We start from the raw sequence: 13,564 nt of genomic DNA, 5'->3' as shown, positions 1-13,564 counted from the left end.
GGGCTCTGCACACTGGTGGGGTCAAGCTTTGTTGTGGAGAAATACATATTCATGAGGGCTTTGAGGAGCTTCATTAAAATGCGGAGAGTCTCTCCTGGAGGGATACACAAGCCATGGCTTTATTTGCCCAACAGGATGCTCTTACGGCAATCATTATGTGAGGAATGGCTAAAGAAGCATTTTAATTATTTGTTTCTGGTAATTTGTGATCATCTCATTAGAATGATAATTGGTTCACTTTTTCCAGGTAATTCAAAACCTCTCACTCCTTCAGATGTCTGTATTTGAAAGGGCTCTGTATGAACACCCGTGTGTTTTCGGAAACCCAAGTAATTTCTTCTCTTTCCTTCTGTTTTATTCCAGAAAGATTTCGTCACCTGAAGGTTTTGGGGGACATTACGAAACCACTTGTTTTCGGTAAGAAATCTGAGGGCACCTTGCATGGAGGGAGGTTTTGCTTCGGATTATGTGTGAAATGGAATTGTTTTACTCGAGGGACACAGCCTTTCAGGTGGAACTGGGCATTTGCCACAGCTCCTTATTTTCTGGCTCATCTGCCCACAAGGGGTTTGAGGCTGGGGCTTGATTCCCAGCCACCGAGCCCATGAGCACAGGGCTCTCTGTGGGCACTGATGTTGCCTGGAATACTTTTCCCCGTCACCACCCCCAAGACAATGGCAACATCCCCCTCTCCCATACGTGCCCTCCTCACTATACTAGTGCCTGTGAAAACCGTAGTCCTCACCAGATTCAGGCACTTGTTTGTGTAACTTCCACCTCGATTCTGATTTATACCAAAATTAGCTAGATATCACCAACGATAAATGCCATGCACAACCAACCTTGCAGTATTAAACTGGAGGAATGTTTTGAACCTAACTAGAAGTGCACCCCCGTGAGATACCAGGACACTGAGAGGAAGAATTTAACTTGGATTAGAAAGAGTCCTCCTAAGCTGCTCAGGGAGGAGGGACAGTCCGTGTTGCTGTTGCCCCGAGGGGGAAGCTAGATTGCGGTCCTGATCGCACTGGCCCACGGTCGGCACTCGGTTTGCTCTTGTGAGTAGGACCTACAGCAGCAGATCTGCATGGGTCTTTGTAGCCCAGGTGCCTGCTGAGTGCCTGCGACAAGGGACGCTTGCAGGAGGCGTGTTCTGATTGAAAATGAGTAGGTGTTCTTTCTCCCAGGCTGAGTGGCTTGGTTGTGGGATTGCTGGTGTTAGGAGATGGCGTATGTTTGGAGAACGGCGTGGTGGATAGACTGTTGTTGGAGGCGAGGAAGCTGGGCCAGGAGTGGTCTCTGTGTCTCGATGCCAGAGCAGGTCTGAGCTTCTGATGGATTCCCCGGGTTCTTATGCATTTGTGGGAGGAAGCACTGTTGGGCTTGGCTAGGTTTGCTCTGGGGGTCAGTAGTCCAGAGCATCACAGATAGGAAAGTGGCTTGGTGACTTCCAAAAGAGAGGAAGATTTGGGGTTTCCCATTGGGGAAGCTCTGTGCCAATTCTGAGGGTAAAGATGAAGACCAGCAGGGGCAGGGTTGGGATACCAGAGCATCAAGACCTGGGTCTCAAACCACTGTCTTGCCTCTGGGTTGGCAGAGGGGTCCCAGAAGTAGTTGGAACTGCTGTTTGGGCTTCCTGCAAGGGGCTTCTTTTGTAAGTCGATGCAGATGCATTGATCTCAATTTCTAAAGCAGCCTCTGTCCTACCGGTAGGTCACCGCCCATGAGCCCGGTGCTTGTGCATGGGCAGGAATTCACCTGCCATCATACTGGGGGGTGTTCTTGTGACAGATGTCCTGGATGCATTCTGCAGTGGCTTTACGGGTAGGGAAGAGAACACATTCCTAAGACATTTAAGAGTTGGAACAATCAGCCCCTCTCCAAGGAAGCAGAGGGTGAAATGTCAGTGGAGCTGCTTGACTGCTAATGTGTCTGGGCATAGGAATAAACGAGCAGTTTTCTGAACTTATCCTTGGCTGTCAGTCTTTAAAGTTCGTGAATTTACTTCGGTGCTCTCAACGAGGCCTTTTCCATCCTGTTTAATTGTAGACTCGTAAACATTCGTCAGCCTCAACTAGAGGAGGTGCGTCACCTGCCCTCAGCTGTGACAACGCTGAAGAGTTTGGGGGGATTCTGGGAAGGGAGGAGATTTCGTGGGTAACCAGCAGCAAGGATGGCTTGTAAAGAGGGAGGTTCTTATGGGGAAGGGGTCTCACAACTGCAGTGAAAATCCCATCTTCTGGGAGCCCCCCGTCAAAGGGCTGGTGCAGTCCGTTGGTCCTCTAGGAGCGGTCCACCGTGAAATTGGCTTCTTGAAGTTTATCTAAATGAAATTGGTGTTGTCGTGGCTTTCTGATGGAGCCACGGGGCAATTCTGTGTTGTGCCTCTAAGGTATAAGGTATTTTTTTCCCTCTGAGCCCAGAAAAGACCTAGTGGGATCTTTATGTATCCTGAAATACTATTAGAGTTTCAAAATCAGCTGCAATAGGCAAGCCGTCTCACTCTCTTTCCGAGAGCGCTCACCCGTCTGCGGTGTAATGGGACTGACGTTTAAGTGAATGTACTCATCATAATTCCCAACAGCTTCCCTGCGGAAGAGCATATTTCTTCTGTGAGAGAAAAGTGGCAACGAGATGGATATTTTTAAATGTCAATTATGCTAGAATGGATCTGTGTGAGGAGAACTGCAGAGAGAAGAGACCCAGGTTTATTTATTTATTTTTTTCTACTGCAAAAGAACTATTCTATAACATCAGAATACCAATACCCAGAGTCTGTGCCTGGCATTTCCTCATAGAAGAACTTGGGGAATATGCTTCCACCCTCGGTAAAACTTTGGGGCTGTGTTCTATTCTCCCTAGCCCAGGAGAATTAAATCCTTGGCCTCACTGTCGTGTGGTATCAATCCTACAGGATCGGTGACTTGGAATTACAGCCGACCCTTGAACAATGGGAGGTTAGGGGTACTGACCCTCACATAGGTGGAAATTTTCAAATAACTTTTGACTCTCCAGAAATTTCCCTATGAATCCCCTACTGGTGACTGGAAGCTTTCATGATAACTGAAACATTCGATTAACACATATTTTTTTATGTTATATGTGCTGTATACCGTATTCTTATTATAAGCTAGGTAAAAGAAAATGTTACTAAGAAAATCATAAGGAAGAGAAAGTACATTTACAGTACTGCAGTATATTTATTTTTAAAAAGTACGCATGTGAGTGGACTCTCACATTTCAAACCCACGTTGTTCAAGGGTTTGTTGTTCAAATTTAGTGATTTCCTGAAGTAATGGTGGGAGAATTAATAAGCTATGTTTAAATCCTGGGAAGTCTCAGAAAATATGTTAAGTTAGAAGACATTGCGTTTATGGAAATGGTTCCCTGATATGTCAGCATGTTCTTACATGGAAAAGTGCTATGTAAAATCTGACCAAGAGTCATCCTAAAGTATAAGATCCAAAGAAGGCAGTGAAATTCCCAGCTACTAGATCTTAAAAGAAACACAATGCTGGAATGTTAAGGGGAAGCTGGCATAAGGGTGAGACAATGAGATTCCTGATGGATGTTATTTGTGTAGGGTGGTATTTGTGGTATTTGTGTAGGGAGGACAGAGGAATGGGTGGGACAGGATAGTGAGCCTAATAAACTCTCACATGCGCAGGACATGGGAGGTGTCAGAGATGTGTTATTGATCCAGTGGGGAAGGATGAAGGACGAATGGTTGTCCACATGGGAAGAGAGAAAATGAGATCCCTACCTCACATCATACACACAAGTAAATGCCAACAGAATTAATGACAAGGAAGGGCAAGATAGTAAAATGTATAGAAGAGATTTTCTGTATGCCCTTGAGGTAGGACAAGGTGAGGCACCCACACACAGGCACAGAAAAGGCTGATTAACTAAACACCAATATTAGCAACTTCTATAAGAGCAGACACACTATGTGACATTAAAAGCTAAGTATTACCTGAAGTAAATATCTGAGATACCTTTACTGTATGGGATTAGCATTCTGTCTGTATAAGGATCTCTTTCAAATCCATTAGAAAAGAGACAGTATAATTTTAAAAATGAGCAAATAATATGAAGAAGGAGGAGGTGGGATGATAATGCTGGGGAAGCCCAAAGGGTGTATCCATGGGTATTGTTACTACCCACACGTGCTCCTGTGTACTTGAAAAAACTGATAAAGAAGAGGGTTTGTGTCACACCTCGCTCTGTGCCCACACAAACCTCTCTGCTCTTGTGTTGTGTGTCCCTCTGGCAGGGTGATCCTGCTCCTACTTACTAGCTAATCCTCCAACTCAACTGGAGCTGCTGGCTTCCTAGGCTCACCTTTTTATAGATGGTTCTGCATTCGTGTCATTGAAATGATTAAGACTTCTTTTTTTCTTCCCAGCTTTATTGAGGTAAAACCAGTAAGCAAAAAAACCACATCGTGTATGCAGTTTGGTGAGTTTAGACATAGGAGTACACTAATGTTACTGTCACCACTATTCAGGTAAATGAACTTATGTATCACCTCCAGAAGCTCCCTTGTGCCCCTTTGTTTTTTGTTTATTTTGCAGTAAGAGCACCTAACCTGAGATATGCCTTCTTAAACATTTTCTGAACTACAGTCCTGTACTATAACTGTAGGCATTACGGTTCGCAAAGATTCTCTAGAACTTAGTCATCTTGCCTAATGGAGACTTCCCACCCAATCAGCAGCTCCGCATTACCCCTCCCCTCAGCCCTTGACAGCCACCATTCTACGTCTACTTCTGTTCCTTTGAAGACTTCAGATATAAGAGGAATCATGCAGTATTTGTCCTTCTGTGATGGGCTTACTTCACGTAGCATAATATCCTCCATGTCCATCTGTGGTGTTACAAATGGCAGGATTTCATTCATTTTAAAGGCTGAATACTGTTTCCTTGTACATATATACCTCATTTTCTTTATCTGTTCATCTGTTGGTGGACATTTGGGTTGTTTCTGTATCTTAGCTGTATGAGGCAGTCTTTGTACACTGGTCTGCCCTGTTGTTTCAACAGAAGTGTCTCCATGGGTCCTTTTTTTTTTTTTTTTTGGCTCTGTGTGGCCAATTGCTCTTCTGTGTGCTTCTCCCCATCTTGAAAGACAAGGCTCATGGGCCACCTGCTTTGAGGTCTTTGTTGGACATTGAAGCCCCATATGTGTCTGCTCTCTGCTTTCCTGCTGTGCTGCTGATCTCTCTGTGGACTTGCAAGCCCGCTTGTTCTGCATCCTTCACGATGTCCTGCCCAGTGCCTAGTGGGTAGTAGATGTTCTGGAAGGCTGTGATCATCATATAGCTCTAATTTCTTAAACTTCCAGAAGCTCCTTGTCCTCAGCTGTACACGGGGACTCATGGTTTTTGGGGGTGGTTATGAGAATGAACCACATCATGGGTGGAGAGCACATGGCATGTGATAGCTCCCCAATATTATTGGTGTCCTTCCCTGGAGGAGCAAAGGGAGGGCCTGGAGCTGGTCATTATTTGCTTTCAGGCGGTATGTGTGTTTTCAAATACTTGAAAATGCCTGCTCTGACACCTAACTTTTTTTTTAAGTTGCACGTTAAGAGAAAAAAAATTTCATCAACACCTTTTTTAAAAGATGAAAAATGTGTTAAGAAAATAGCGGGATGAGCTGCTACTAGGTTGAGCGCAACATAATTAGTGTGATTAAATTGAAGGAAGTTAGCCATTACTGTATGTAACTTTTTATTAATGACATTCAGATCTAATTAATTAGACCCAGTTCCAATTATAATTACATGAGTATGTAAGCTGGCGTTCTCAAACTGTGTTCTGTGGACTCCCCTGAGATGTTCCTGAAAATAGTAATCTGCATTCAGATGAGGCTGGGGACGTGCTGTGTGTACTGCCCCCTCTTGGAGCATCCCAGAGCACCATCATAAAGCCTTTTGAAGTCCTGCAAGAAAAGAGCTTACTTAATTCTACTTAACTCATCATTTTCCAAACTGATTTGGACCACAGGTGTTTCTAGATACACAAGGAAGTGCTAGTTGAAGCCAGAACAATTTTTATACCATAGCTTGTGCTTGGAATGGTTGAAAAACAACATCTATGTTTATGGAATGGTTCCCTAAGTCTTCCAGAGGAGCCCTGCGGGGGGTCTCCCCTATTGTGGCTGAGCAGGCTGCCATGAGTGTTGCTTTCATAGAGTCTGGAACCACGAGAGATTCACCTCCTTTCTTGGACAAATCACTTAATGTCCTTTGGTCAGTCTTCAGGGAAATATGGTGGTGTCCCACTTGTCCTTCAAGGTGGCTGTCAAGGTGAAAGTTAACAATTAGAAGTGCCTGGATTGGCTCCTGGGCTGTGGATGGGCTCCCATGGTTGTTAGCAGCCTTGGCAGAGACCCTCACTTATGAGGAAGGCCATGTCATTAACCATACCCTGGTCTCAGGGGTCAGGGAGGAAGCACCACTCATGCCCTGGCAAGGTGTTTATAGGAGATTTGAAGGTATTCATTTTCTCTGACCTCCACCTGCTCCGTGTGGTTGAAAATCCATGTATAACTTTTGACTCTCCAAAAATTTACCTACTAGTAGCCTACTGTTAACTAGAAGCCTTACCAGTAACATAAATAGTTGATTAACGCATATTCTGTATATGTACTATGTACTGTATTATTACAATAAACAGGCTAGAGAAAAGAAAATGTTATTAAGAAAATCATAAAGAATAGAAAGTACATTAACAGTACTGTACTGTATTTATTGAAAAAAAGTCTACACATAAATGGACCCATTCAGTTCAAACCCATGTTGTTCAAGGGCCAACAGCAGTTTGACTGGCTTGACAGAGGAGCCAAAGGATGAGGTAGCAGAGGCCAGACTGTCCTGTTCAGATGGCCACAGAGAACTCTGACAGGACTTCACCAGAGGGCTGACACATAGGTGTCTGTTGAAGGCAAGGGGAAGGGTGAAAGGCTCAGGTACTAGAGGCTCCTCATATGGTTCCTGAGGAGAGATGAGGTATTTTGAGGAAAGGCTGGTAGGGTGTGGAGGAAGAGCTGGCAGAGCCATGTGGTGGGAGCAAGAGGTGGGAATTCAAAGGGAGAGAAGACCATATTTGAGGTGGAAAAAGAATGGTCGAATTACTACTTCAGGGAGGACCACAGAGCTTTTGAGGGGGTGGGGGTGAGGCTGATGAGTCCGGCCCTTAGCCAGACTGGCTGAGGCCATGGGTGGGGATGACCTCCATGAGGAGTGGAGGATTGCAGAGAGGAGTGAGGAGCCTGAGAAGAATGTCGGGGAAAGTGAGTGGGAACCAGGAGGGAAGGGTGTCGAGGATTTTCAGTGATGAGGTGGGAGTTGCTGGACCACCATGAAGGATTTTTAAAAAACAGAGAAAGTGGCTGTGGGATTTTTCTTTTGCATGAACACGGACGAAGGAGGGGAAGGAGGCAAGAAGGGAAAGGGGTGGGCACAGAAGGGAACAAGGTATTTTTCTGTGGAGGTGGAAAATTGATTGTTGAGTGCAGTTCACGGATGAGGAGAGAACAGATGCAGCATGTAACAGACAAGCGAGGAGGGAGAATGGAGCCCGGGTGCCCATGAAGAGAGCTGCTTTCTGGAGGGAGCTGATGGAGAAGACCCTGAGGCCTTTCTGGCCATGACCTCTGTTCTCTCTGGGAGGCAGGAGTCAGTCTGTGAAGAGCAGAAAGGAGTCACCACGATGGATGTATGGTCAGCACCTGCGTTCGTCTTTGAACAAGTGTCTCCAGTAGTGGAAAGTGTCCTTTGGGAGGCTGGATTTGACTCATCCGGCTTCTGAAAGCAGTTCCCAAAGACAACAGACCTCCACCACCATTTTGAGCCCTGAAAATGTGGACTATCTGAATGGCCTCCGCAGGTCCTGCCTGAGGAAAACAACACTCGTCAGGGTGTTTGTCTGGCTTTTTTGTCTATACTCGGCCTTGACAGTCTTGACTTCGGGTCCGGTAGCGACGTGGGCACGTCGTGTGACAGGAGCTCTGGGATGTTGTTCCAGGCTGAGAGACTTGTCTGTTGCCAAGGAAAATCAGCTCCTACACACGACACAGTGAGACTTCATGTCAGAAAATCCATCAGCTCTGGCGAGCGATTAGCTTCGGGATAAATCATAGCTTCCTTCCCTTCCTCAGGCTTCTGGGGGGAAGGGGTGGGGTGTAGACTGGAGTTCACCAACCTTAGCTGTGCCCATATTCATTGCTCTGTGGGCTGCTTATTGAATCCAAGGATTCTTTCAGGCTCTGAAGCCACCAGGCTGCCTCTGCTTTCTCTGTGAGGTCCTGTGTTGGCACCAGGCAGCCCCCTGCATGGAAGGTACCTTGCAGGTGGTTTCACTTCTTCTGCCTGCACACTCCTTCCTCATCTACCTCAGACCCAGAGGCAACAGGAGCGGCCTGTGATTGAGCACAGTGGTGTGCCAGACGTAGAATCAGGCTTCATCAGAGCTCCTTAAACCGTGTAAGCAGATGCGGTGATTTCCATCTTACAGAGAAGGGAGGCTTCTGGGCACGAGGTCTTAGGCAAGGCCGGACAGTACGCTGCGGAGCTGGGCACTGTGGGGCACAACATCACAACATCGTGAGTGAAGCATGCGGCTCGCCCCTCCTCACCCTCCCCTGCAGACTCGGAGGCACCAGCCTGCCTCCTGCCCTTGGTGCCCACAATCGTGGTTACCGCCCCTCGGCAGGGGGAGGACACCCAGATGGCCCCGGAGCCCAGCCCTGCTTTGATGGGAAGGTTGCTTTGTGACCTGATGCCTCTTTGTTTTCTCATCCAGCAGAGGACTTGGGGAGGGGTGAAGAGGGAGTGTAATGGGCGGAGAGCTCAGGTTTGCCAGAGAAATGGGTTCTGGGCATGGATGGGAGTGGTGGACCCAGGACAGTGTGAATGTGCTTAATGCCACTGAACCGGACCCCTAAAAACGGCCTAGATGGTAAATTTTATATTGTTTATCTTACCGCATTTTGAAAAAGAGAAGGAACCCAGCCCAAATCCGTGAATGTTATTAAAAGCACAGGGCTGGTCACAGAGACACTTAACCCACGGAGGTTCTACCTACAATTATTCTTCACGGCCCTGAGGGCCTGCCTTCCCATCTTTGTGGGACTTGGTGTTCTGTCTCTCCTCTCTCCTGTCACTCGGCTCCACATGTCATCAAGACCGTGTCTCTGTCCTTCTCCAGCCTGGCTCAGGTAGGAAGCCATTCTCTGTGGTGCTTTCATCAGGATGGACTGTGTGTGAGTATGTGTGTGAGAGAGAGTGTGAGAGTGTATATAAGTCTTTGTGTGAGTGTATGTGTCTGTGTGTGTGTTTATGTGAGTGAGTCTCTGTGTGTGAGTGCGTACAAGTCGAGCATGTGTCTGTATGTAAGTGTATATGAGGTTTGTGTGACTGTGTCTATGTGTGTGAGTGTGTATGAGTCTGTGTGTGTATGTGTCTGTGTCTGAGAGTGTGTGAATCTGTGAGTATGAATCTCTCTCTGTGTGTATAAGTCTGTGTATGTTTTGTATGTGAGTATAAGTGTGTATGAGTCCAATTGTGTGTCTGTGTCTGAGTATATGTGAGTGCCTCTGTGAGTGCATATGAGTCTATGAGTGTGAGTCTTTGTGCGCATGTATGTGAGTGTGAGTCTCTCTGTGTGTATAAGTCTGTGTGAGTATGTGTGTGTATGTGAGTGAGTATAAGTGTATGTGAATGTGTATGAGTCCGATTATGTGTCTGAGTGTATGTGAGTGTGAGTCTCTGAGTGTGTGAGTGTGAGTGTGCATGCATGTATGTGGGTATGAGTCTCTGGGTGTGTGTGTGTGTATGTCTGTGTGTGTAGGGGAAGTAGGCTGGAGCCTTCTTCCAGATGATGAACCATCAGAAGTAAGACTAGCCTGGGTGCCCTCTCCAGGGACCTTACCCCTATGGAGCACCAGGGCCTCAGAGAGAAGGTTCCAGGAAGCCTGACTCACAGAAATGAGGGCAGTGTTTACACTGCGGTCCTGCCTGGACAGCAGGCACTGGTGCCTCAGAATGGAATCTGAAGGAAAACCTTAAAAGATGAGCCCTTGCCCATAATATGGCGGCTTCTCTAGTCTCATCTGAATTGCATTCCTCTTCCTTCCCTGTAACAGTCCACACCCCATAATGACCACTTGGACTTACTAAGAAAGTTGACTGAAAGCAGGAGGCGGTGCTGGAGACTCACCTTGTCAGAGCCTCTGTTGATTGCACAGTGCACAGGACCAGCAATAGAGACCATATTACTTTTTTCAAACATGTTTTTCAACTTGGTTAAATGAACAGAAAGTATAAAAATCCTGTGTTGATTACCGTGAATTTTTTCAAAGTGAATACATCTGTGTAACTATCATCCCATGAAGAAAGGAAAGCATCTCTAGAAACCAAGACTCCCCCCTCGCCTTCTCTCCTAGCCACATTCCCACTTACCCCAAAGTAACCAGAATCTTGTCACCAAATACTATTTTTGCTAATTTTTGAATTTTTGAGTAAATGAATTTCTACAGCTTGTACCCTTTTGTCGTAGCTTCTTTCACTCAATGAGAATCATGCCTGGTGTTGAGTGGGCAGTAGCTGATGGGTTTTCACTGTCATGAAGTTGTATATTGTGTAAATATACCGGAATTTATTAACTCTACTTTTGATGGAAATTTGAATCTTTTCCAGTTTTTGGTCATTATTGCTGCTGGGAACATTCTTATATGTTTGGTGCACACGGGTGATGGCATTTCTGTTGCTCTACTTAGGGGTGGAGTTGGTGGGTCATAGGTCATGGGTATGTTTATATTTTAGTGAACACTACTGATGAGTTTTCTGAAGTGGTTTTAATAAATTTCACCCCCATGTAAGTGTAAGAGTTTTAGTTGTTCCACATCCCCCTGTGTTGCCATTTTGACATTGACTCTGGTGGATGCAGAGTGGGATCCTGTGGTTCTAATTTGCATTTCACTGAAAACTAATGATGTAGAGTATGTTTTTTAAAAAATATTTTTGTAGTTCCTCTGGGTATCTTCTTTTGTAAAGACTCACCTTCCTGTGCGAGTCCTTGGCTCGTTTCTCTGTTGGGTTTTCTTTCTCTTTGTGCTTTGTAAGATTTCTTTACACGCTCAGTGCCTGATGACGTTGTTAGATGCCAGCATTCCATGTATTTCCTTCGTCTCCCTTTCCCACTTTTAGTGGTATCTTTAGGTGAAGAGAAAGCCTAGCTTGCGAATCATTTCCTTTAAGGTAATTTCTTCTTGTGCCTTGTTTAGGAAATTTATGCATACCCAAGAACATGAAAACATTCTTCTCCTTCTAGAAGCTTTATTGTTTGAACTTTCACTTTTAGATCTAAGTCCACTTGGAGTTGATTTTTTCATACGGTGTGAGGTAGACATTGAGATTCAGTTTTCTTCCAGTGGAATAAAGGTCTGACTCTGCCTTTTGGTTTGACTGCTGGCTACTTTCAAACCCTACCTCCTGCTTTTCTTTCTGCCCGCCTGTGGGAAAGCTAGTCAGAAAGCTGGCATATAATCTTGAGTGGTTATGGTGGGAAGTTTAGACAGCATCATCCTAAGCCTCCATATGCACACTCCTCTGTGGCCTAACCACCATGGCCACTCAAGACATTTTTGGACTGGCTTTTGTGCCTGCCATATTCTCCCCAGAAAGACCAATCTGTGAGTCATTCATCTCTTCATACCCTTTTGATAACTGCTGAATCACCGATCTCAACACCCAAACCAATTTTGTATGGGAAAGTAGATCCCATGCTCCCTGTTGTGATCACAACACACTACAGTATTCCAAATTGTGAGTGTGTGTGTGTGAGACTCTGTTCAGCTCTGCAGGGGTCTGTTGGTCTATCCTTGTACCATTACCACCAATACCACAATATCTTAATTACTGTGATTTTATAATAAGTATTTACTTCTGCTCCTTCAGTTTTTTTTTTTCCTAGATTATCTTGTTGTATTGGACCCTTTGCATGCCTATATAAAATTTAGAACCAACCATTCCATCAATTTCTATACAGACACTTGCTCACAAAATCTGACTGAGATTTTGATGTGAGTCCTTTGAATTATAGATTCTTTAAGAGGAAGTTGATACCCTTATAATGTTGTCTTCCAAACTGTGAACCTGTCATTTATTTCTCTTTGAGTTTAAATTTTCCTGATACATTATGTAGTTTTATATGTACAACATCTTCTGTTAGATTTCTTCCAAGGTATTTGGGTATTGTTTTGTTTGCTGTTGTTATTTCTGTCAAAAGTGTTTTTTTAAAAAATTCTGTATTATAATTGCTTTCCACAGGTGTTTATAAATGTGTTTGTTTCTTATGCGTTTCCCTTATATTTAGCAACTCTGTTAAATTCATTTATTAGTTGTAATAATTTATTTGTAAGTTCTTTTAAATTTTCTACATGTATAATCATGTTGCCTCTGAATACTGAGAGGTTTTTGTTTTTTTCCTTTTTGTACTGATTACAAGCCCCTGTTCAATAATTCCCCTCTTGGGGGAAAATCTTTCAGTATGTCACTTTGAATTAAACTGGTTGCTTTCAATTTTTTTGTGACTAGTATTTACAAGAGTAAGAAAGTTCCCTTTTATTTCTAGCTTGCTATGGATTTATCATGAATGGGGTTTAAATTTTATCAAATACTTTTTCTGCCTCTAATGAAATCCACAAATATTTTCCCTTTAATTAATGTGGTGAATTATCTGATTGATTTTTGAATATTAAACCAACCTTGCATTTCTGGACTCAATCCCACTGATTTCTGTTATGATATAATTTTTATGTATAAGTCTTTTTGATTTAATAATTTCTAATAGTTTTTTTGCAGCTGTGTTTAACAGGGATTTTCCTGTAATTTTATTGTCATATAATGTCAAGGTCAGGTTTTTGTGTCAAGAGGATGATGACTCTATGAAGTGAGGTGGGCAGTATTCCCTCCTTTTGTGTTCCCTGGAATATTGAGGGGAAATATTAATGTTTTCCTCCCTTTCTTCCTTTCCATTTCTCCCTCCCTTCCTGGCCTTCCTTCCCTCCTTTCTTCCTTCCTCTCTTTCTTTCTTTCACATTTTTAAATTGATTCATTTGAGAGAGCGCTCCAGCACACACGCAAAGGGAAGGGTCAGAGGGAGAAATAAACTCCCCTCTGAGCACAGAAGCCCTCAGGGACCCTGATTCCAGGACTCGGAGATCATCACTCGAGCCGGAGGCAGACACCCAACTGACTGAGCCACCCAGGGGCTCTTTTCTTTCCTTCCTTTCTTCCTTATTTCCTTTCTTCCTTCCTTCCTTCCCTTTGGATTTTTTTTTTTTTTTTCCATCTGGTGTCAGGTTTGCTAAGTTGTGTTTCAGGAAGCTGTACTTCCTGAATGTATAAACATGGTCACAATTGTTTGTGTAATTGTATAATGTCCATCATTATCTTTTACAAATGATATCTACCTTTTCATTTCTGATACTGTGATTTGTGCATGCTGTCTCTTCCTACCTTCCATTTCCACTTTTATCAGTCTTGCTAGGGATTT

General features: G+C 44.3%; 1 protein-coding gene across 7 annotated transcripts in view; it reads left to right on the top strand.

Moving 5' to 3' along the window:
- Nucleotides 1-13,564, top strand: part of APBA2 (amyloid beta precursor protein binding family A member 2) — a 243,046-nt gene that overhangs the window by 116,260 nt on the left and 113,222 nt on the right. For 6 of the 7 annotated variants that reach the window (XM_059180195.1, XM_059180197.1, XM_059180198.1 and 3 more), the window contains one exon: nt 364-417. The gene's annotated coding sequence lies outside the window, so the exon portion shown is untranslated. Of the gene's footprint in view, nt 1-228; nt 248-363; nt 418-13,564 lie in introns of those variants that run through there. The other variant, XM_059180199.1, reaches the window with a different exon arrangement.

Source organism: Mustela lutreola, chromosome 7 (genome assembly GCF_030435805.1).
Source record: "Mustela lutreola isolate mMusLut2 chromosome 7, mMusLut2.pri, whole genome shotgun sequence".
Classification (NCBI taxonomy): Eukaryota; Metazoa; Chordata; class Mammalia; order Carnivora; family Mustelidae; genus Mustela; species Mustela lutreola.
The sequence above is the reverse complement of the archived record's forward strand: the minus strand, read 5'-3'. Positions and strand labels throughout refer to the sequence as shown.